Here is a 25,558-nt window from a genome sequence, read left to right as displayed (position 1 = left end):
CACTGCCAGCAACCCCCACACTGCCAGGACCAGGAGCAGGAGCTCACACACCAACCCCCAAAGCCCTGCTCCAATCCAGGTGCTCCTTCCCTGGAGCCAAGTACACAACACATCACCTCCAGGAGCAAACCTTGGCTTCCCCAGATATGTCTGTCTTCACATGTCCCACATGGGCTGGAATAAAGGGACAGGGAAGTGTGAAGGGAGATCACAAAGGACTCTTGCAGTGAAATAGGGGAACATCAGGATGACTTTACTCAGTCCAACACTGGTAGCCAGGTGTGGCTGCCTAGGTCAGAGTTAAGTATAAGGTGAGTACACAGTGGTGCTTACCATCAACATCTTTCCAGCATCCTGGTTTAAATAAATAACCTCCTATGAGTTTTTCCAGGCCCTTCCTGAGTTCATATAATCTTTTAGCCCCCACAGCATTCTCTGGCAAGGAGTCCTAGAGCTTAACTGTCCATAAAAAACTCCCCACTCCTCTTAGTGGACTGGCCCTTTTTACAGGAAAAATTAAGAAAGGACAGTGAGATCAAAAGGCAAATTAGTGAGAGCATAGCAAAAAAGGTAAGAAAAGGAAAGGGAAGGGCATACCATGCAAAGGAAAATAATGGGAAAAAGCATTAGCTCAGAAGAGCACATAAGAAAGGGTGCAGTCTTATTCATAAATCAAACCTTAAATTTTCTAACAGAAGTGACATAAATAGGATAGAGAGCAAGAGGAGAAGCTCCTTCTGGTGTTCTTCACCCCCACTCTAAATTTCCAAGTACAAACAAAAAAACCTCACACCTTTTTAAAACACATCTTAGTATTTCTAAATCACTCCCCGATTCTTCACTTGAATGGCTGCCCTTATTCTTTCTTAGACAACAAACCCTACTAGTTTCAAATCTTTCTGTAGATTTAGCTTGTCAACAAGCTAGCTGGTTTGGGCCAGAAACCAGATATAACCTATTCAAATGTTTTGTGATATAACCTATTTCAAATGCACAGAACCCTTGTACTGACCACTCCAGGCTCCTGCTGCCTTCATTACCCCTCCATCAGCCAAGGCTGGGAGCTCTTTTCTTGGGCAGCAGAGGCAACACCTAATACATCTCATCCTATTCTTGCTAAACATGCCCAGTCACAGTAGGTGATGTATTTCCCAGATGAAGTACAATATCTGGTTGAACAGGGAACTTTCTGTCCCTTCCAGCACTTGCTCTCGAGCTCTGCAACTCAGCTCCTCCTTCGGTGCTTTTCCGAGTCTGAAGCTCTCCCTCTGCCACTACTTCCATGCTGGCACATTCCCTGTGAACTTATTCCAGGATTTATTTCATACTGGCAGAAAATATTTATACCAAAACACTAGAAGTCTCTCATGTGTCTTGTGTCTAAGCATCTTAAGGCTCATCTACAAGGCAAATGGGCTTATACAGTGTCATACTATTACAAAGGAGTTATACATATGTAAATCCCCAAGCACTTTTCAAAAGTTCTCCCTTTTTCAGCCTCCTCTCACATCACAAAACTTCAGGCACAATTATGGGTAAGTTTGTTCATGTGCAACTTTGAGCCTTTTAAGGCTACAGAAATCCTCTGAAAAATTTATGTGGCTCAAGTGTTACTCAGAACAATTAGTTCACTGTGTTTCCTCCCTAATCAACATTTTCAATAGGGAAAAACATTTCACATTACGGAGATCTATAACCATGGAAATTTATGAGGCATACATGTATTGGCAAAGAAAAAACCCCAATCCTCTGAGGATATTTCATCTGCCAGCACTACAGCAAGATGCAGATGGCAGGGTGCAGAATCAGAAATCACTCAAAAATAACTTGATCCTCACACCAGTACTGTGAGGCACCCACAGACCCCAGATGCCTTTTTATCAGGCCAGATTTATTGTCTCAGTGACAGTCTCACTGCCTGTCACTTCCTATGCATATTTTTAAACATCCTAGTCTAATAACTCGAGTATATTTCAATTAGATCTCTCAGAAATCAATTAAACGAAAGGTTTGTGATTGAGACATCACTAGGAACCTGCACCAATATCAATTAATGACCAGAAGATATACAATTTACTGAAATAATTTAAGAAACAGAAAATGCTCTGTTATCTGACTCAAGAGTGAAGAAAATTCTTGCTTTCTGCTAAGCAACAAAGAAATGCTCTTGAATTCCATTAAGGCCTCCTCCTGTTCTATCCTGTCCCACAGTTTCCTACCTGCATCCTACTTCCCAGGCTCCAACAGCACAAATTCTCTCTACACAAACAGCTGCACCCACAATACAACCCACAATAAAACCCTTCTAACCACAGAAAAGTTTTAAAACTACATTCCACCTGCATGAAAGGTTAGCAATGGGCATCATCACTCCAACGAAGATGGCTTGACAAAACGCATATTCAGCCTGTGCTAACTGTCAGGCATAGAAATGCACAGTCCATTAAAATGAAACAAAAGGGAGCATTTTTATACACACACACACACACACACAGATGGGATGACAGACCAACATTTTAATGGGGAAAATTCATATGTTTATATGCTTAAAGATCAGTGCCCTATTTAACAATTTCATTTCTGTTTTCTTCTTCTCTCCCCAGTCTCCCTCTACACAATTTACAGTATATCCCACCATGCATTACACAAGGTCATGCTTGTGACTCTAAGACCCCCCCTCAGTGTCCTCATTTCCTCAGCTGTAAAGCAAAGACAACCTCCTTTGCAGCAGCAGGGTGAGGACCAGCTGTGTCCACAGCTCTGGGTACAAACCCTGAGTGAGCTGCAGAGGTTCATCAGGCTGACAACCAGCCCGGGCTCCCTGCTCAAACCCAGCAGCAAGCAGGAGGCAGCACACCCACTGTCAGTGTGCCTGGCCCCAAACCAAAACACCTCCCTGCAAGCAGTTCATTGTGCTTTTAGTGAAAAGGAGACTCAGGCAAAGGGATCTTCACACTCTGTCATGACAAGCAAAAGCCACACTCAGTCTCCACCAGGAGGCAAGTGCTCCATCAACACTAAAACTAAGGGTTAGTTTGTGACTCTCAAACTGAAATTGCCTTTATTTGTTTAACTAAAGTCCATAGGATACGAACTATATAAATATGCACATTGCACAGATCTGGTTTTTCTTACGTAACCCAACTACCTGCAGAACAGAGAATACATAAGCAAACATACACAACCAAACTGCTTGGCACAGCAGAAAATGTTGCTATTTTACCTTACAGACCTCTCCTCAGCTCAGTCCTGGCAGCACAACTATCCCCACTGCAAGCTGCTGTTTTAGGGATCTGTGGGTCTCCTGCACTGGTGAGCAGGTAGTTCCTATATGTGTAATCAAACCTGTGATACACCCACAGCACACCCCACAGCCTCCAGAGCTGCTTCGGGAACAGGAGCCACTTTGATAAACAGCCCAAACCCTCTGGAAACTACACCTTACACAAATCCTCTCAGTCGTGTCCTCTCAGATGGCAGTTTGGAAAATATCACCAATCACACGCTTGAGATTTTCAGGAAAAAAAATTCTTAGTCTCAAAAATGCTCACAACACCCACAGTCCAGCAAATCCACTGCAGGCAACGCATCGTTCGCAGCCCACTAATGGGAAAATGGACCTACAGGGAGTTTAACTGCTTTCCCTGATTACCGTGTGTGCACAGACTAGTCTTTCTTGCTCAGCACATCCACTCTGCAGTTCACAGCCAGTCAAAAGGAGTCATATTGTGTTTCGATGCCTGCAAAAACCGCAGCGCCAGCACGGGCACGTGTGCGGGGCTTGATTCTGTGCCTGCTTACACGTCAACAAAACTATTTACTGCGCTGTGATTTCCAGAGCCACGGCTCCAGTGATGTGCTGGGAGGGCACGGAACAGGACAGAGCTGTCCAGAATCACAGACGCTGCTGCTGTTATTTATGTCTGCTGCGTTAATGCTCAAAAGCCAACACAGACCAAAGCAAGGGAACAGGCAGCTCAAGCTTTTCAGGGAAGGCAGAAATCAGCTGTTATAGTCAAAAAAAAAAAAAAAAAGCAGGTGAGACCTGAGGCATGTATGTTCTTCAGGTTTAAAAATAAAAATCCATATAGAAGCACATGCTTAATGGAAAATTGTACTAAGCATTGCGTTAGAGCAGTCACAGCTCCAAAGAACTGTGTCTACTTCAACTGCAAACACGGAGGGAATGGGACACACAAGCAGAGCAAACACCACGCACAGGAATGGCAGTGAGTGCCTTTATGAAAGATTATTTTGATTCAGTTTACCTCTTTGGCCACACGACCTTATGAAACTGGAAAAGACCCACTAGCAAGAGAGATTTGAGATCAGTAAGAAAACAAAGGCAAGGAAATGTGTACCCGTGTTTTGTGTGAAACTTGGTGTTACACTGCTGAGAATCCTCAGGTAAGTCTGCATGTTTGCCTGCCTCAGGAACAAGCCCTAAGTCCAGAACAAGTCATGCTGTGGCACTGGGAAACCAGAGGCATGCACGCCTGGTGGGTTCACCCTGGTCTGGGTGGCCAGGAGATCTGAGGCTACACAGCTCCACATCAGTGGGGTACCAGAGAGAGAGCTCCTCCTCAGGAGCTGTGCCAGGGAACAGGCAACCCAGTCACACTAAAATGTTTAAGAACAAATTTGATTAGGATCCCAGACCCCAACTCTACCAGTTTAGCGAGTGTCCAGCAAAACTCCTTTCCCCCTGCAGGGCTGTGATAAATGCCAAGACAGCTCTGCACTACCATATTTTCTTCTTTTATTCCTCTGGGAGGATTTTCAGATGCGGTTTGCCTACCAGAAAAGCCTGAGGGATGGAAGAGTGGGAAAGGTGAGCATGTGAAAAACTGACTGTGCAGGCAGCACTATGATGACACCACGACCATGGGACGCTGCTGGCAGAGCCTGGGCAGAAGCTCTGCCAGGTTCAGCCTGGCCTGGGTCCAGCAGTGAGTTTCTGTCCTGAAGTCCCTGCTACTGTGGGTAGACGACACTGCAGTGCATCACACATCCTCAGTGAGAGAGAGCTTTTTTGTCTAAGTCTGGTATTGAGGAAAAGAAAAAGTAAATTTTAAAAAATAATGTATCAGAAGACAGTGAAGCTGCACAAATATATAGGTATATAAAGGTATGCTCTCTACTCTGGAACTTGTATTCTAAACATTGGTGAGAATAATTTTTAGGACACAGTTCCTGGGATAGGGAAAAACTGCCCTTCTGCACAGAAAAAAAAGAACACATTTATTCAGAAACTGAGACCTGTGTAAGACCACTTTTCAAACATTTTCTGTAACACCATAAAGCAGAAAGTCAATACAAATATTCACTCTATTTCATCTCTTCCCTACCAGTAAAACGAAAAACCCACCACTTGAATTAGCTCGAAATAACTTTAAGAACTCCTCCTACCAGTCTCCGTCGCTAAGAGGCTCTGTGAAAAGGCTATAACCACATTTCATAATTCCCATTGCTCGATTTTCCCCAAATATTGGAGATCCAAATCTTTACAGCTGAGCATATTTTGCCTTTCCTGGCTGCTGTCAGCAGAGCTCCTGGTCTAGACAAGCCACTGCCCAGACAGGCATTGCCTTGCTAAGCTGGGTGAAAGGATCCAAATGATGTATTTACACCCCAGTAACAGGTATATATTTTGTAAACAGGAAATTCTTTTACGTTTCTCTTTGGCAGTTTCATTTACCCTTTAAAGTCATTGTCAGGAAGTTGCAATTGTGGCCGTGATTTATTTTAATCAAGTAACTTATGTAACTGAAAACAAGCAAATGTCTTTGAGCCGCCTTCTGAAATCATATCATGATGGGAAAGCCACCAAACAGTAACCACTGAGGAGGCAGGAGCTCATAAAACAATATATCCATATCGCCAGAGGGCCTCGACCAGCGTGACTGGCACTGCAATGTAAACAAACCAAACATGAACCATGTACTGACACAGAAAGATAATTCCTCCCCAACTGGACAGGCAAGATTAAATGTTTATTTCCTGGACAGAGGTCACTCTCTGTCTGGACACTCTCTTAAATAGCAAGTGGCAAAAGATTTGAAACCTTGGGAAAAGCTGTGCTCCTGGAAATGTTTTAAGATGCAGAGCTGTGCCTGAAGGAATACAACGTGACTCCCATGGCAGAGCTGCCACAACAGAATACACCATCCATCCCACCCTGCCCAGAACCAACACTGAGAAGGCAAAGTGAACACCAGATGCTGAATTGTCTACAAACCTCCTCATTGGAAGCAGAGGTTCACGCTCTAATTCTCAGAAATTTTATCTTTTGTTTTTACTGTTTGCCATCAAAATCTGTGGTTGCAGCAGGCAGCTGTGTCTCCACACCAACTGGCAGTCTGTCCTCCACCATGGGACAAACACACCACCACTGGCGGCTGAGCAGGACAGAGACCCACTGCTACAGGCTCCTCAGAGGAGCACCAACATGTTCTTTGCTTTCCTTCTTGGGATCAGCCTTAGCTGTTAATGCCCCACCACTTCCCAAGTCATATGCTGCTCATGAGGCATGGCAAAGGACCAGCTGGTTTAATATTAAAGAGAAACTATCAGGTCAGAGTTCTCCATTTTCCTTTGTCCCACACAAAGCAGTCTGTGATCAGATCAGGCACAGAGCCATGAGGGTGAGGAACACGGCCCTGCAACACGGCTGCACAGGCTTACTTGCTTCTTCCAGAAAACGGTAACAGAGCCCTTCCCTGCAGCTGAAACCCCCCAGGGATTCAACTGCAGGTTGATTTGTTTTCTCTATGCCTTCATCCCTCCACTATCTGATCACCTTTGAAAGGGAAGCTGCAGCTCAACCCCAGGTTTACCTTCCCAGACCTCAACGCCAGGTCAGAAGTGGCCACCAAGGGATTATTGCCCAAACAACCTGGCAAGAGCCCAAAGGCCAAATACATAATTGCTGTCCTTGAAACATCCTCATATTTAAACATCTCTTGAGACCTTCACCCTATCTCCAGCTCCTCCCTGCAGAATTACAGAATTCCAGGGAAGTGGAGCCTAACGCTCGGACCATGGATGACAGGTCAAAAACTTGATGTTCATTTCCTTTAGACTACTGTTCAGTTTCCAAACTGCATAAATAATGCAAAAACCTCTTAATGTAAGTGTCATTACCCCCAAGATAATAATTATTTTAAAAGCATTTCCTAGGTTACTTCGTTATATACCTACATTTGAAATCGACCCAATGAAAAAAGCTGCTGTGCAAACCAACGGCGAATAAAAAACCAGCGAAGCTCTGAAATCAATCGGTAGGATTGTAGCATCGGAGGAACCACACAAATGACGCTGCTTTAACTGGAGTGGGAGGGGTTTTCCAGGCTGTTGAAGCCCTGTCCATTAGCGGGAGGTCAGGCTCCGGGGCAGCACCCACCCGGAGGCCCCACAGCCAAGCCTGAGTAGATGCGACTTGACTCGCGTGGTATTTTACAGCTTCCCTCAGGGACGGCAAACAACAGAAACACCACTTTATTGTACTCCACATGCCCCAAAAATGACAGAAACGGCAGCTAAGAGAGTGTCGTTCTGCACAGTGAAGGGACAAAGGAAGCCTCAGTTCAGACCCTCTCTCGCCTTGGCGGGGATGGTGCTTCGAGGTGCCACTTCATCACAGGGGGGGTCCCATCTCTGCACCTTCTGTTCCTTTTTTTCTTAGCAACTAGCTGGGGGGGGGGGGGAGGGGGGAAGCAAAATCTTCCCACAGAATCTCGCTTCTGCTTGTTTACAAAATCCAAGAGGCAGCTGTTTATTCTCAGAAAGGGGAGACTGCAAGAAGCGATGCTCCAACGAGAGAGAGCTCAACGCCGCGTGTGCAGCCCTGTGTGTGCTCCCTGCTCTGACACCACTCTCTGCCTCCCTCGGTGCCCTTCCCGGTACCATGGGCTGCATCACGCACGTCATGAAAAAGGAGAACAGGCACAAAGGCAAATCCTGAAAGCGCTCCCCGGCCAGCTGAGGTCTGCCCAGAGGAACTCAATTGCAGAACCGAGAGCAGAGAGCAGCGCACGGCAGGCGCTGCCTCAGCCGGGCTGAGTGACCCCCGCAGCCCCCCGAGACCACCCGGGCAGGAGGCGGGGAGCGGAAACCAGCGATCAGTGAGGGAGGAGGAGGAAATGGAGATCACTGATCTGTGCAAGGGACTGCCTGAGACGTGAGGAAAAGACAGTATTAGAATGAGAGAAGGAAGCAGAACAACTGCCTCTACCCTGCCCTGAGAGAAAAGGCAGAGCAGTTAGTCAGATGAACGCTGTTTTTCATTTTATCTGAACTATACTGGGGAGTGACACATCATGCTAAACACCTCCTTTCTCTACAGTGTTTCAGCTGTTTCTTTTTGTTTAGCTCTCCGTATCAACCTGTTGCAAAAAAAAGCAGGATTTGAGTTTCTAAAACTGTTGTGCAGAAAGAAAAACGAACACTTCAGTCTTTTCTTTCCTCTTCAAAGGCTGCCACCCCTCTGATGTGCAGAGTGCTGTTCCCAGCCCACTGCCCACTGGCCCCCGAAGGAAGTTCCCAGCCCCAGGAAGGGATGTGATCCCCACTCATCACTCCCCTTGATGGGGAGTTGATGGGGTTTGCACTTTTCAAGCCCAATTCTTCTTCTTACTCTCTGTCAGAAACCTTTCAGATGAGGGACAGATTAACCACCAACATCCAAATATTTATCAATATATACTTGAACAGTTACAATCTCATTAAATGTTACTAATCGAGTCTCTTTCCAAGTTTCAAGCAGTTACTATCAATCTCTGCTGAGACTACTCCATATTCAGTGATCAAAAAAAAAAAAAACTTGAGACAAAAACAGTCAAAAAGGTGCAACCAGAAACAGCTTTCACCCTGAAGACACCCCAGCCACAACCAGCAGGCCCCAACTGCTTCTGCACCCCACATCCTGCTTGGGATGAAATGTAAGCAGAGGAAGGATTTCTTTACTTCTGCCACAGCCTGCTGGTCCTATCACCAAGAAAGAACCCCCCTCACCACATTTCATCCCAAGACCTGTATTTTGTGTAGTGCACAAGCACGGTCTGGCAGTTTGTTGTAAGGCAGCTCTACCTGCAGTAAATACATCCACGTTCATGCTGTGCTTCATGCTCAGGTATATATAAAGCCTGGATTTATATTTATTTAGACAGCACTGCCCAAAAGGCAACAGCCATAAGAGAAGACAGAACCCAGCATTACCTGGCCTTATCTGGCTGCTTTCACATGACTTGTATGTAAATATTTCTGTGCTTACAAACATGTAAGTAAAGGAGGGGACGATGCCAGTCAAAATATTTACAACCGCAGTGACAGAAGCTCAGAGCAGTGCAGAGGGTAGTTGTAGCCAGAAGCAGCTGCCCAGAACATGGGAGGACAGGGAAGCAGCACAACCAAACACTTGGTTCTGTGTCACATGGGTGTCACCACATGCACAGGGCCCTGGGATGAGCTCCACCCTCAGCTCTGCCCCTGCAAAGGGCCACTTTAAGAAGCATGTTTTCTCTCCTTTTATCCTCATATAGCACGTAAAAATATACCCACTGCCAGAGAACAGGCTCATCTTTCCTACAGTTTCTTTGGCACACGTAACTTTTCTTCTGTAAACACACAAAGTCTTCATACATGTTTTGGGTTTTTTTTTAAACATCCTTACATGTTAGTTAAGCCTTCTTAGACTTAATGGAGATACTAAGATGTACTTGTGAAAGTCCAAGCCCTCTGCAGCTACATACACAGGCCTTTCTATCTTTCATTAATAATCAACAGAAGGAAAGAAATTATGTTTGCCGAACATATTATAATAGTCAGAAGGTAAACATTAAGAACAGCAATCAAAAAACCTCGCTCAACCTCACAAAAAAATAATGATCATGAGGGTCACGCCAAAGCAGCCTTAAAGTTTTTTCAGACTCTCCCTGAGATCAAATTTAGCACCACAGAAGGTTTTGCAAACATTTCTTAGAAGTAGCTCAGCAGTTCCAGCAAAAACAGAGCCATAAAAGAACTTCAAATGCACTCCCTAAAAGCCAAATCCAGAGGCACAGATCCAAAAATCATCCTCAGAGGCTTCTCTACAAGGGCAAGAAGTGACATGCACACACATCTGACATGCAGAGAGAACACGAAATAAGGGTTCCTTTCCCCAGTTTTACTGCTCAGAGGCTCTGACTGTAAGAGCGAACAGCTCAAGCCACAGCAACAGACTCTGTGAGTTCTGAAGGGTCCCCTCTAAGCAACCAGCGCTTAGACCTTTTTCCTCCTAGCGCGAGAAAGCTTCTTATTTTAGCGTGCTTTGTCTCGCTCGTCATTTACGAAACAGGCGATTCCGAGAGTAACAGCGGCACATCCGCAGTTCCGAAGCGCAACAAAAAAAAAACCGCAAAAGTGTTAAGGGAGGGGGAAAAAGGGGAGGAAAGGAAAGGGAAAGGGAAAGAAACTAGCCTTAGTGTCTAAAGCGAAATAAATGCACCGCACCGCAGCCGAAAGCAGCGCCGGGCGCTCCCCAAGCCAGGCGCTCCAGCGGCGCGGAGCCCAAGGACCCTCGGTCGCTTCTCGCCCCCCGGGGAAGAGCAGCCCGGCCCCGGCCCCGCTCACCTGGTCCGTGCGGGCTGGCGCTGGCCCCGCGCAGGGCCGGGCTGTGGCGGCGCTGGCCCCGCCGCTCCCCGCCCCGGCTGTAACGCGGGTGGGCCGGGCGGCTCCGCCCCGGCCGGACCGCGCTCACCTGGCCCGGCCGACAGCGCCCCGGCATGGGGCGTTTAGCGAGCCCGGGGATGCGCTGCCTGATGGCCACGTCCACTCTCTGCTGGTAGGCTCGGCCCCCAGACGGTTCTGTCCGAAAATAAAATCGCGATAGCGAAGTGGAGATGGTGTTAAAAGAAAGGGGTGACGCGGCCAGAGGGCTCAGTGAAACAGAGAGTTATAGAAGAATAATCGTGGTGAACTTTCCCCGAATTTTGCAATGGGGATGAGGGACAGAGCTGTGGTGAGCGCCGCTGAGAAAGCCCACACATGTGCTCTGTAGTAGCATGACCTGGGTGTTGTTCATGCATGTTCAGAGCTGTCACACAGGGCCTGAAGCGGCAGCTGCAGCAGCACCACTGATGAGACAGTCCGGGACAGTGATGAGGGCAGGCTCTCAGTAAATGCTCACAGACCACAGGAACATAAGAATCACTGATAGATCTTAGGGCAGAGAGAAGGGAAAGCACTACATAAGCACTACATAAGCACTACATCCAGCCACCAGAGTTTTAGCAATGCTTTCATCTGCGCACAGTCTTCCTAGATGATAATAAACCACAGCATTCTGGAAGGTGGTTTTACAAAGAGAGCTTAGGCACTGAATTCTCTCCGGTACTTTTCCACTTAAAGGTACCAGAAAAGCATGTCCTGATATCTCTACGAAGGTAAGGTTTATAGCAGACAGAAGTATACACTCTTTTAGCCAGCCATTAGCATACAAGAAGCAGCAGTGTGCAATTTGTGGCAAAACTGCTACACACAGATTTTAGCAGGGCTTTTTTTTTTCCATGAGGAAAATTAAACAGAAGTCCTATAACACAGTGTGTTTGATCTGAGAACAGGGCATTTAGAAGAGGTCTCAGAATATGCAGCAACCAGCTATCTGTGTCAGTCACACGGTTGTCTTCCAAAGTATCTTACCTCTCCATCCAGTTCTGTTCCACACAAGATCTTACCCCTTGGTAAGATACAGTTACAGGACTGACGACTTCTCTTGCTTAAAATATTAATTAGAGCTAAAATTAAACATTTATTCCTGGAAATCTTTTCTCTTTTGCTTTGTGTGGCAAAACTGCTTTTTTTGAGGTGGAGGAGGATGAAGGGAAAGCACTACATAAGCAAGCACTGTTCAGAGCAGTCTCCCCAGTCACACAGCCTGGGATTGCAGCTGTGCTTTCCTCAAAGGTTCAGCACTTGTGAGTCATCCCTCTTCTTTTCCCCTCTCCCTCTTCTTCCCAAGCAGAAAAGCACAGCCCATGAGAAATACATGACAATGGATGTCCACAGCCATGAGGCTGCTTTTCAATACTGGATGGTGAGCTTGGGGGACCCTCCATGTGAGTGTGTGTGTGTGTTCCCCCAGCCACCACAGCTAAGAAGCATGATTTTGCCTGTTGCTTTTTTCACCAGCTGCCAGAGACAGGAGAGGCTCCAGCTTCCCCCCGAACTCCCAAGTTGTCTCCCTCCCCTCTTCCTCTCTCTCAGTACAATTACTGACGATCAGTTAATAATTTCCAGCCCACGTGCCTACCTTGCTCTCTCTGTCCCTGGTGTGGGGTGGCCGTCAGCGGTGCAGCTCCTTCCCGGGATGCAGGCAGGGCTGGGAACCTCCCCAGAGGACAATGCTGTTGGGTTGGACCAGCAAGGGGCACCTTGCAGGTAGGAGGAGGGCAGGAGGTGGTCCAGAGCTGCAGGGCTCACCTGCCTCTCTCCTTTCCTGCTGGATGGTCCCCTGCTTACTCAGACACAGCTCCGGGCTGTTGCTGGGACTGAACACTCCCCTCAGCAGTCCTGAAAGGGGAAAAAAACCAGAAGGATTTCTTGATAGCATCATTATACCACTTTTCATTCATTTAAAGTATTCAAAGTGCAATTACTTACATGATTTGAGTGAAGGAAATGAATGTGTAGGGGGAAAATGTATCAGTTAATGTGATTCATTAGTAATGGTGGGTGATATTCATCCCTGCACAGCAGCAAGGATGAGGTGGCTTGAACAGATCTCAGATAATTAGTGGGTGCTGATAGTAGATATAGGGCAAATACTGCCCACCTCTATTAGAAAAGCATGATTTAGTCTAGGATAGCTCCACACATCCAGAAAGGCAATCCAGTTCTGGATTCTGGACTGTTTTTAGGACCTAGTTAATCTAAAAGATGTGGTTGGCACAATCACAAAGAGTGTAGGCTGGACATGAATGAATTGTGCCTGGAAATCAGAAGCAGGCTCTTGAAGATTAGAGCAATCAGGTTGTAGCAGAGAATAATAGGAGGAAAAATACCCTTAACTCCTGAATATGTTGCATACTAAGTATGCTTCAGTCCAGAGTGCTCTATTGAACTTCATGTTCTCCTGTCCAGTGGCACTGCTGACTAGAAATAGAGCAATGCAACACCAGTGTGCCAAACCCAAAGAGTGTGATCTGCCTTTCACTTAAAGCTGTTTACTATATAATGGGATACACTCACTCTGTTTTACAAGATCCATTTTTTTTTTCATACCAGGCTTCTGACAAGTTGTTGTGTGCTCTCACTATCTTAATCACCAGCAATTTTGAATCATGCTTCAGATGAGATCTGTTCAGTTTGCAAGGCGTAGGAACTGAGGACATCTCTGCTGTTCTCAGATAAATCTTAGCAGCAAGACCCAGGGAAAAAATGGTCATAAAGGAATGAATTTCACTCTGTGGTTAGGGCTTAGAATTCAGTTAATGCTACCTAAAGGTACAAATAACCTCGCAAACGCTTTACAGAGATTTGAAATAATAAAAACAAAGCCCCAAATTGCCATATAGTCATCAATAACACAGAGTGCTAAAAGTAGCACTAACACAACCTTCTCAACAACAATTTAGTCAAACATCTTTCCACCTTTCTTTTGGGGGAGGATTTAGCCCCCAGACTTAGTTATCAAATCCAGAGCACTCTTAACAGCAGGGTGAGAAATTAGTTCCTGAGCCTCACAGCCAGACTTGGGACACTGTGTCATGGACAACAAGTAGGTCAGCTCCAGGTTGTAATCAACTCCCATTTTGTACTCCCAGAAGGTGTAGCAAAATCCTACCAAACAGGTATTGCTTAACTCCTAATTTGGCTAGCTGGCTCTTTCATTTGGCTACTGAAGCAGTGAGAGCTTTCATGAGCTTGCCTTTACCAGGTATATCTTCTTATTTTCCTTCTTCTTTTTCTTACACTAAAACAGTTCCAGGTTCTCTATCAGGAAGCAAAGGACTTCATGCCAGCGCAGAAGTCATCAGTGAACAGCTTGGCAGGAGGAACACTCCATCTAGTCACTGCTGATTATTTTTCCCTCTTGGCTAGAATGTTTTCAGGTTCCACTCCTTCTGAAGAAAGATTTATGTTGATCATGAGCAGAGGAATCTTTTGATGCATGAAATCAGACAGAAGCTACCCAGCTACCACAAGTTTTGAGGTCAGTCAGGTTGTCTCTCCGTTGGTCCCGATGCAGTCTCCTAATATTCAGCTCTCAAAGCTGATTTTTCAGATCACTTGTCTTCACAGTCAAAAGGATAAGTTTTTTTTACTTGAGGAAAAATAACATATAGAGATTGTGCTCAAGTAGAAACATAGAAAAGTTGAGCTTTTCAGCAAGGTAAGCTCCAGGGAAATTGGGCTTCCTTATAACCCAAACCCATTCTACAGGAAAACAAGGCCTTAGAGAAGAACTGTTTCTCTGCCATTTGTCTCTATTATTTTGTAAGTACTGACTACCTGTCAGAAATAAAATACTGTGCCCTGTTCCCTCTTCACTTGGAATCTTCTATCCCTTGCTCCCGTTGTTTGTATTTACTCTCCATCATTATCTCCAATTGCCTCACTGGCCACTCTGCTTGCCCAGCTGCTCCAGACACATCCTGACACCACCTCAGCCTCTGCCCTCCCTGAAAGCTTCACCTTTCCTTCCAGTTTATCCCTGGCAGACTCAGCATTGCATTCACAATCAGGCCTGTTTGCTGTCAAGAAGCTTCATTTCCCTCCTTTAGTGGGACCCACAGGTGAGCTCCTGCCAAGTTCTGCATTATTCATGCTGGAGGGTCAGGCCAGGAACTGATAGGCAAAGGGCATTAACATTTGAAGACAAGATGCAGCATTGCAGCTGAAGTTTCCTTTTTAAGTGCAGTGTGTTACCAGGAGGTTAATCTACAAGTGCAATGCATAAAGCAGTCACAGGCACTGCAGAGAGATGATCCTCCCAAGTGTACAAACCACAGACACTAACACACTGTGCCTCACTAGCACTGAACTAGGAAAACTGCTTTTTGGAATACCAAATATAAAAGCAGCTGCTCAACAAACATATTACTATGGCCTTTATACAGGTTTCCAACTTTAAACTGGAACAAAGATCAAACTGACTCGTATTTTAGTAGTTCTGACAGATGTCATGATCAAAAGATGGCAATAGGTTAACCAGTCAGACTGGTAAGCCACTCTTTGACAAAAGTGCATGTATATCATGTGTTACCTGTAGTCATTTAAATACATTTGTTTTACCACACACTGGATGATAATGTTCATAATTCACAGTGATGAATAATGATGATAATGATCACATAATTCATAATGATGACATGCTGATAGCTAATTATAGCAAAAAAATAAAAAGAAAGAAATAAAATGGAAGTGAGGCTCAAATGAACACACAGGAAAACCTTATTGTGAAAAAGAGCCTGCAAAACAATCCTCACACACACGTGGGCTGGGTTGTTGTTGTGACCTGCCTTGATAGATGGCAATTGCCTGGAGGAAAACCACCAACACCAACTGTGTAGCATCCCTTGAATGCTACAGCTGCAGCTGTCAGGACCTGAATACAAAGGCAGGCAATTTTCATGGACAGTTTATGGTAAGATGTTTTTTCTTCCCTTGCTGCCCATCTTCAGATTGTGCACCATTCTCCTCTTTTCCCAGTTTGTCTATTCTGTTTAGGCCCCAAACTGCACACAGAGGTCATGTCTGACCTTAAACTTTACATCTTGCAAAGAGCTCTGTTCATTATCAGTTGATTCTTTGTCATAGCTCTGATTAAACTGGTACAAATGTCTTTTCATCCCTTTTGGTAAAAGACTGGCTCATACCAGCAGTGTGAATTGACTGGACAGCTAGATTTTCCCAAAACACTTGTAAATGCAACATCCTCCACAGCAAGAAAAAAAATCAACAATTGGATTTTTTTTTTTTCTTGAAAAAAGGATTACTTAAAAATTCTCACGGTGCTAGAACTATTAAATGAGTGAAAACAGAGATGGAAAAGATTACGATGGAGGGAGATCAGTACAAGGCTCCAATGTCCTGGCATCTAGAGGATTCTGTGCACTCCTTTATCCAGAAGTTTGGAGCAGAAACTGCACTCACAGTCTGTGTAACAAGATGCTATTTCCTGTGTTTGTGATCAGTGTGATATATGGGTTAGAATATTTGTGTTTGTTTCATTTTGGGCAATGATCCCATGAGCATATTCACTCCCACACCAGGGAGAGAGAAATGCATTCTCCCAGCTACATTTCTTGATGTATGATTACTTGTTTCAATCTACAAGACACAGTTAAAGGCACACTCTCTGTCCTCTTTTTCTCTTAAAAAACACTGGATATTAAATCTTATGTAGACATTACTTCAAGTCTTCTGAAAACTGACAATGGCAAGGTAAATATGGCAAAACAAGGGTGTTTTCACAGGCTGGCAAGCCTGCCACTCTTGAAAGCTTACCAGGTTTAAATATTTAATGATCAGACATGGCATTCATCCTCCTAATCAATTCTTTTTTTTAGATACAAGTCTGAAGAGTCTCAGAAAGTGCAATCAGGCAGTGCTGGAAACCTGTAGAGGCTTCTCACACCAAGCAGTCAATAGCTACACTTGCTAGGAAATGAATAGGGGAGGCAAAGTTCTCTGCCCTGTTCCTTTAGAGCCATAAAAAGGGCAGATTGCCTTGAGATAAATTGGCTTTTATAAAGCCTTTTCTTTATATTCTTCATGTTGGTGGAATTTTTTTGCTAAGAATTAAATGAAATGGAAACTTTTACAAAGTTGAAATAAGGAAAATTCATTCTGGGAAGGCAGTGGGCAACGTAAGTCCCACACATGCAGAAGAACATCTAAGAGATGTTTGCTCACAGACCTGGCACAAACCATGAAGGTCAGCCTGGAATTGGGCTGGGCCAGGCAGTGGGTTACATTTGTTTCAGAAACACATGGAATATGTATGGGCTGATGGAATTTAAGAAATAAAAGTGACAGGAAATCAGAGAAGAGTGTCTGAAGCCATCTTTTGAAAAGAACTTAGGTACTTGCAGCCAAATGCTCCTCCTTCTCTCACTGGGGTTCCTAGCCCTCCCTCCCTTCAGGAGCCAAATATTTATCCCATTCCTTTCTGCAAAACAATAGTCAGAGAAGGATTGGTGCTTTCCCCCTTATTTAGTAGCTGAAGGGTCAGGACACTCAAGCTGAATGTGGGAACTTGCAGCTAAGGCAATTCCCAGGGGAGACAAGACTTCTTCAGTGTCTCTCAGCTGGTCTCTGTTGGCCCAAATGTACAAGTCATCTGAGGAGGGTCTTGAGTACTGGACTCTCCTCATCCAGAAGATTCCCCTCATCAGTAGATGATACTGTCATTCCTTCACAACTGGTTTAAGAAAATTTGGACTATTCTTAGCAAAAAGAATTGCATTGACTAAGAGCTTCAAGACTGAAGACCACATCGATCCACAAGAGACAGACATTCCAGATGTGGACTCAAATCAGTTCTGATGGAATAAAGGACTAAACTCAAATCAGTTCAGACGGAAGAAAGGACTAAACCCCACTTCCCCCAGATCTTTGTTGAAGTGTTGAGTTTTATGACATCTTTCACTGCAGGGAATAATTTCTAGGAAATTATTTTCCTCTAACTGAAGCCAAAAATAAATGCCGCTTCTTTCCCAAAGAGGCCCAAGCAAGGTGCATAATGCATTCAGCACCTAGAGAAAAAAATGTGTGAGGCTGGCAAAGTTAACAGATAATAGTTCTCTCTATCCTGGCATTTCTCTTACAGCCTCATGGATAAAAGTTAACTGTGAGAGTTCATTAGCACAGTTTTCCTTTGGGCCCAGGGTTTTATACTCTGCATTTGATGCTTAGATGATGGTGCATCATGAATACTCATGTCTAAACAGCAGAAATCAAAATTGGTTTGAAAGAGATTTACTGATAATTCTAGTTTGCAGGAAGAGGGGAATGTTGTATACAAAGATAAAAATCTCTCCTTGCAGAGCAACAGGACTGATCTGGCTTATTAAACCCACCCAATAAAGAGTGGTGCTGTTGGTTTTTTTAAGTGCAACTTGTCCTCATGAAAGAAGCTTGTTTATGCTTTCCACAATGTTCACAGGTTCTTTTTATGGCACTTCATATTTCTCTACTGCACAGCTGAATAGAGACTAGGAAAAAATGTAGCTGTGCTTTATTTTGAAGTGCTGTACAATAATGAGTATTGTACAGTCCTTTGGGTTAAGTCCAGGAGAGTGACAATGGATGGCATCTTGCCAAGAGGTGAATAGGATGAGCTGATAAAGGCAAACATGTTTAAATAACATTGTACTCAGAGAGTACTTTTTTAGAAAGGAGGTATTAGTGTATTGGGATGGAAAAGGCATGGGGACATTAACAGTCATTTTCTCCACTTAAACTGCTGCTGCCCCCACCTCGGAGGAAATCCTTCCAAACATAGAAAGGGGTCCCAGTACAACAAACCAGGTAAGCCTGTAAGTCAATATTTAGTTGAATGCACTGTGTGGGTACAGATGTGCTCATTCTCCATTTTATATCTACAGAAGCATTCACATAAGGTACAGGAAAACATTAAACAATCCTTGATGCAAAGAATTCAATGTACTTTCTGCAAATCTGTGTGCAAGATAAGACCAAACGCTGACAAAGAACCTGGTAATTAGAGAAATGAATAAAAAGTGTTCATCTAATTTTGAATCTTCATTAGGAGCTCAAATATCAGAAAAAAAAAGCTCAAAAATGTGTGTGGGGAGGGAGCCAAGTCAAAATCTCTGTGCAAATTTGAAGGATAAAGGGAGTAAATGTTGCATTAAGTAAAAAAGCAAACAAGATTTAAAATTTTCAGGCAGTGCCATGTCCATAAGATGATATGTACTGAGGCTCCCCATATCATTCTGGGGAAGGACCTACAACAATTCTGAGGGTTCTGTAGCTCCTGCAGGAAGTTAATCAGTGACTTGAACTGGTGTCTTCAAATTTACTAAACTTCACTGTGGTAGCGTGACTTTGTTTGTGCAGAAGCAGCACCAATGACCTACTAGAATACTTTGCAGCAGAGTGGGCTGGTTACATTTATTCTGGGCTCTGATTTTAGCCAGGAAGGCCCTGTGATGATGTCAGACACACCACATTTCCCAGCAATGACCCTGGTCTCAGCACCAAGAGGAAACACTTTCCAGCCCTTTTGTTTCAAACAGACAAAGCAAACAGGAAATAAATACTCAGCTACCTCACTCCCAGCCCTTTGCCATCCATTTCACCACTTCCTGCCTCTGTCTATTTTGGGAGAGAAGTGTTTAGGGAAATTGCTTCTTCAAAAGTTCAGGTTTGGCTTGAGCAGGAGGCTCCAGCCTCCAATGCCTCGCTGGGTTCTGCCTCCCCCTGCCCTCATGGTGGGGAAAGGGCAGGAGCAAAAGGAGGGTTAAAACAGGAGTGCTCACAACATCTGCTTCTTTTAGTTTTAACCTTTCCTTCCTTTTAACTAAGGGCTATTTCTCACAGGACAGAGAGGTTCATGAATATTCTCTCTGCAGTGACAGCCTGGGATCCTTTGGCAGTGGGAACTGGGCATGCAGGAGCAGGCATCACAGCATTTTTTTTTTACTCTTGAAACTGGCAATTCCAGGTGTTTGATTCCCTAAGTTGTTTGAGGAGAGTTAATCCTTGGCTCTGTGTTTTTGAAAAAACAAAACCAAAAACAAACAAAAAAACCCAAACAAAAAACCCAAACAAAAAAACCAACCAACCAACCAAAAAAACCCAAACCAACAAAGAATTTAATGCAGCCCAACAATTTCTTGTTATTTTCAGAAAATTTGGAGGCATTAATGCAACCTTAAAAAATCAATTCCTGTTTGTATGATAAATGTAAGGATAGAAGGATTTTGTATTTGCACAACACCAGTGTATGAAACAGGGAAAGAATGGAATCACAGGAAAGATCTTTGCACAGAGATGGTTGGCTAAAAGTAGTTGAGGTTTCTGCCTGTGATGAGCTTCAGAGAGCTGAAAACTGTGGTGCAGAAATGTCACATCTTCATTGGTTTTTTTAGGGAATATTGAAAATTGGTTTATGCCAACATCATGGCAGCTCACAAGGAAAAGAACAAGATAAGGGTGCTCTGATCAGAGAATTTTCTACACTTACTCTCCTTCCACCAGCCATATTTCCTCAAGATAAAAAAAAAAAAGCAGTGAGAAAGTATAAGAAATTAGCTGATACATTGTTTGAATTAAATTACATTTTTAAAAGGAAATCAATTGAGCACTTCCTACTAGTTCATCAGGTCGATTTCCACCCCATCCACCTCTCTCCATTTGCAGCCACGTAGTAGCTGTCTTTGTGTGTTTAATTCCTTTCTGCCACTCTCTAATTATCTTTTGACTCTGGAACAGATTTCACAGTATGTCTATAGAAAGGCACTCCAGGACCATGATGTTCAAGAACAATAACCCCAATACATACTCAGTTTTTTGTGTATTAATGACAGACAGCTTTGAGGTGTGTTTCACTTCCCTAAGCCTATGGAAAACAGAAAGTAGACATGAAGCAGGAGCACTTACCAGCTCTGATTTCTTTCAGAATGACTCTGTATTCAGTTCAATAACAGATTAAGATGATCCCATGACTGACTCCAGTTTCTGCTGAAGTAAATAGGAATATTCTCACCAGGAGAACCAGCATCACACATCATAAGCACCAAGGAAAGAAGAGAGCTCCTGTTCTTTGGGGTTTCTCTAGGTATCAGAGGTTCATCCAAGTGACAACAGTAATGCAGTACTGCTCTTTCTTTCTTTTTAAAATTTTCTTCTTTTAAGCACAGTAGCCTTGTGTTTTCCCATTAATCCTCCACCTGCAGCCTCAAATTCCAGACCGACAGACTGGAATTTGCTGTATGAAGGATACTTTTATTAATGATATAATTCTTTCTATGTGGTGCAATACTTAGCCCAGACACATAATATTTCAGTGGATATGAGAGAAGTAAAATCTTCGGGCTGACTCAGAAAGAAGTACTCACTGAACTCATTCAGTGAGCAATGAGGTGATTCCCCACTGATGTTAAATCTGCTGCAATTCCACCAATGCTATCATTCCACAGCCTCTGGCAATGCCACCTCAGTAGCAGGCTTAGACAGCTTAATTAATATTATTAGTTTATGAATGTCTTAAATGCTGCATCATGGCAAAGCTGCTTTGTGCCAAGTACAATGTTCCATTTAGTGCCATCTATATTTTTCAATCCATGTTTTGTTTTGGGCTGATTCAGAGCGAAATTGCTTTCAATTTTTCATTTTGGACATGCAAACAAAAAAACAGCCCTTCAGCCTTACCACTCTGCTACCACCAGGTACCAAAATGTTCAGTGAAAACTTACAGACTAGTTATTTGTTTGAAGAAATTGGTCAGTCTCAGCTCTCACTCTTGTTTGAAGATCTATTAATGTTTAAAAAACAAACAAACAAACAAAAACCCCAAAACCCAAACCAGATATTAACTACATTTTCAAGTTCATAATGATTTACCCAGGTGCTTTCATTGCAAAGGAAATGTACTGACAAAACAGACTTGCAAATAAAGATATTTAAACTTGACAGAGTTTAGATGCCACAGCGACACCTGATCTTTAAAACCAGGAATCAACAGAAACCTTGCATGGTCATGGGTTGCAACATTCACTCTCCTAATTTTCCTTAATTTGGTAAAGATGTGCAATCTATATCCCAGCTTTCAGACCATCATGAGGGAGAACTCAGAAGGAGTTTTGCTAAGCAGCAGCAGGTTTGAATCGTCCAGCTCACAGCTCATTATCTGAGCAACAGCCATGCTCAACACACAAGACTCCTTTTCCTCATGTCCCAGGCCACAGACTGATGCAATTTTTTCCATGTTCTCAAGCTACACACATTTCTCTGCTCTTCAAATACTGTGCTGTCCCCTGAGCACAAAATCTGGGGGCAGCCAGTTGTTTGGCACAGAGAGTAAAATAGTTGGTGTGTTTTCTGTGGACTAAAAAGACAGAGAGCACAGGAGCAATGTCCCTTTGACAAGGCAGCTTCACAGCCTTGATGTTTCCTCTCTCTCCTTTTCTCTTTCTAATTAACTACATGACTACTCTTTCCACAGAGCCCCCCAAATGCTCTTGCATTGGAGCAATCTTTGTATTAATTTTGGGCTTCTCATCTTGTTGTATGTCTCCAGTCTATACCAGTGTGCTTCAGTCTGTGGTCTGCAGACATACTATGGACTATTTCTGTATTTGGGGTATTAGAATATGGAATATTTTATATACTATGGACTGTTTCTTAAGGTAGCACAGAAAAGTAAGATGTTATCAGTTAGTGCAAATTCACTGTCCCAGGGCTAAAAGCTCAGCAATTTCCCAGTCACAAGAACCAGGAAGCTGCCAGGCCAGGATGTCTCCTTTTCTGCCAATGCTGACACTATTGCCAGGACTTTTGCAGTCAGAATCATCACAACAGGTAAACATTTACTCTGCAACTACCACACACCGTATTCCCACCTTCTAAAAGATTTAAAACTCAGTAGCAGGCGGCGAATTTTATTTAAAGCACACGCCTGTCCTCGCAGCTCCATTCTTGACTGAGAAACTGCTTATATTGGTTTTCCCTCAAGGGCAGTAAACCCTCCACTTACAGTAAACACAATTAAGGATAAACACATTATCCACCATATATCATCATTAGAAACTGCCTTTTGCTTTTAGCTTTGACTCTGGCTGTAGTCTGTTCTAGACACAAGCCATCCCTTAATGATTAGGATGCTGCAGCTCCACGCCTTAAAACCCTTCTTAACTTTGAGGGGTGGACAGGATTAGATACTGCAGGCACTAAATCACAGTACAGTGACATTTCTCAAAAAATGCTCTGAAAGATTTTAAGTCTGGTTTCAAATTTTTGTTGGGAAGGCGGTTCTACTACTGGCTGGCACACCAAGGTGGCTCAGAAGTGGGACAGGAGGGTGATACAGGATTCCCAGCAGTGTTGAAACCCATCTTTGCCTTTTCCTTCTGCATCAGCCTTTGTTTCATGGTCCTGATGGGTAACTTTGCCAGGAGTACGTGCTCAGTCTTAAATCCTGACTTTGTCCTGACAGTGACTTTTGCTCTCAGAGGATGCCAGCTGGACAGGGCACTGATAAACTCTCCTTCCAGATCAACTGGGGAGGATATAATTGTTTAACCACACTTCTGTATGTGTTTGAGTATGTGCTGCTTTAATTCAGCTACTTCCTCTGCAAAAGGCACGTCACAGAGACACAAGTGCCAGGAACATACCTCCTTCCAACAGATCCCATCACAGTCCCTCCTTAGGACACAATGAGAGGGAGGATCCAAATCTGAACTCAAACTCTGAATTACTTGGGTGTCTCCTCCCTCACAGGGCTGTTGAAATACCCAGAAGTATTTCAGAGCAGACCCAGAAGTATTTCAGAGCAGACCCAGAAGTATTTCAGAGCAGAGCAGCAGCCTGATGGGCTCAGGCAGAACGTGACTGCTCAAAAAGCATTGATGAGGCAACTCTGGGTCTTTCTCTGCTGTCACTCATGTAATTTGGGGTTTGTCAATTCTGCTGATTAATGCCATTACAACAATCCAGAGACAGATTGCAAGGGCAGATGGGAAAGTGTCATAGCTGACAGACAAAAAAAAAAGAAATAAAATTAGTATTTCTGAGCTTCTCAATGCACTGGACTGTCTGACTGCTCCAGGAAACTGTTGGCGTTTTTTCCATAAGGAACTAAGAGCAGCACTCAACCAACAGCAGAGCAAGAGAAATACTTTCGTTTGCTCTGCTCTGTATTTCATGGTAATACCACTGGCTGATCTAGTAATCACTCATTTGGCCATTGCCTGAGAAATAAAATGAATTGCATGCCAGGGACAAGTGGGTCAGGGCAAAAGACTAGGTTCAGCCATGAAAGGCTTTATCATCTTTTAATTTCTTGCATAAAGTCTTTGTTACCTTCCTAATTGATAGAGGCACCAAGAAACAGATGTTAATATATTTCTCTGACCAGTAATTTTGCAAGAGTTAATGAGAGACAGAGTAGTGCAAAACGTTTCCAGAGGTACATAATCTAACTTACTTTTGTTTAATTATTATGTTTTGAGAAGAAACACTTCCCCTCCAAGCAGGGCTGCTTGAGAGAAGCATGCTGTGTTCAAATTAATCCACTCTCTGACCTGTCACTTGCATCAGTTCCTTATGCTCTGAAAGTGAAATCATTTGGTTTGAAACACCAGTGTGTCTCTTGATCCTTCAGTACATAATCACCAGGCATCTTGTCTGCCCAAATATCTGAGAAGCAAATAGAGCACCTCGTGTACAGCAATGAAATCCTCCTAAAAACAGTGCCTGGTAAAATGCAGCTGACTCACGTCAGAGTTTCATGCTGAAGGAGTTCTCTGTATCTTCTTTTTCAGACTAACATACTCAAAACCACTTAAAAATGGCATTACAGAGCTTCAGAGGCTTAAAAGCTACGCTAAACTGCAGTACTGAAATACTCAGCTTGTGTTCAAGACACCCTGTGCTGGCACAAAGTCATCATCTTCTCTCCCATAGTGCCTCCTGACAACACTCATGCAAACCAAATAATTCTGGGTGTGCTCTGCTGGCATTATCTCCATCTGCTGGACTCAACATTTTAAGAACCTTCACAAAAAAAAAAAACCCAAGGAGTTTAGGGCATGATTACTCTTTCTTTGACTTATTCTTTTGTATTCTCTTTTTCTTTCTACACAAATGCACAGACTCACACAGACAGGCTGGTTCCTGCACTTATTGGACAAACCAGCCTGGTCAGTTCTTCACCTTGTCAAATTTCTGCTCTCTGGGGGGTTAGTTTTCAATTATTTTACTATCACCAAGTAAAGGGATGCTTCATTGCTCACTCAGTAAGCCAGAACAGTTTGCCATCCAAGTGAAGGACCAACCTAAGGATGTGTTTTCACAGCCTGACAGGAGAGTATTAAACAAGTTCTACAGTATAGTAAGTACCTTAACATCTTACAGCTGATTTCAGGATAATTCCCTTCTTGATCTCCTGTACTGCTTTTGCACACCTTTAACTCTCTACAAGTCCCTCTTGACATAGTTTCAGGCACAAACTGATAAACATTTGAACATTGTTGGACACGTTTCAAAGAATTGTTTCAGGGAGAGGACAAACTTCCTCTACAGTGACCTGTCATGTCTTTTGTTTCCATCAAGAAAAGCATTGCATATAAAGTAGAAAGGGACTATTTTAATGAGTCCAGTTTAATTTAATTCAATTTAATCATTTTAATTGATACCTCAGCTGCTGCTTAAGGCTCAACAACAGGGTCATTCAGATATGAGAGGGCACTGGAAGAAAGTCCAAAAATACCTTTAAAGGTGCCTAAATTGTAAGAAACAGGACTACAGAGTACTGTAGTTCAGGCCCTGACTTCAGCTACAAAAGAAATCCCCCTCATCCTGTCCCCACACAGATCTTTGAACTCAG

The 25,558-nt window shown here is 43.7% G+C and overlaps 1 protein-coding gene across 4 annotated transcripts in view; it reads right to left on the bottom strand.

The window, feature by feature from the left end:
* CARHSP1 (calcium regulated heat stable protein 1) overlaps nt 1-12,381 on the bottom strand; it is a 38,050-nt gene extending 25,669 nt beyond the window's left edge. Inside the window, exon 1 of one of the 4 annotated variants that reach the window (XM_051796986.1) lies at nt 12,290-12,381. The gene's annotated coding sequence lies outside the window, so the exon portion shown is untranslated. The other 3 variants (XM_051796731.1, XM_051796820.1, XM_051796906.1) reach the window with 3 other exon arrangements.
* Between the last annotated feature and the right edge of the window lie 13,177 nt (nt 12,382-25,558).

This window comes from Manacus candei, unplaced genomic scaffold, assembly GCF_025592945.1.
Source record: "Manacus candei isolate 608988 ecotype Guabito, Panama unplaced genomic scaffold, ASM2559294v1 h1tg000002l, whole genome shotgun sequence".
Taxonomy (NCBI): Eukaryota; Metazoa; Chordata; class Aves; order Passeriformes; family Pipridae; genus Manacus; species Manacus candei.
Note: the sequence above shows the minus strand (reverse complement) of the source record. Positions and strands in the feature narration are given on the sequence as shown.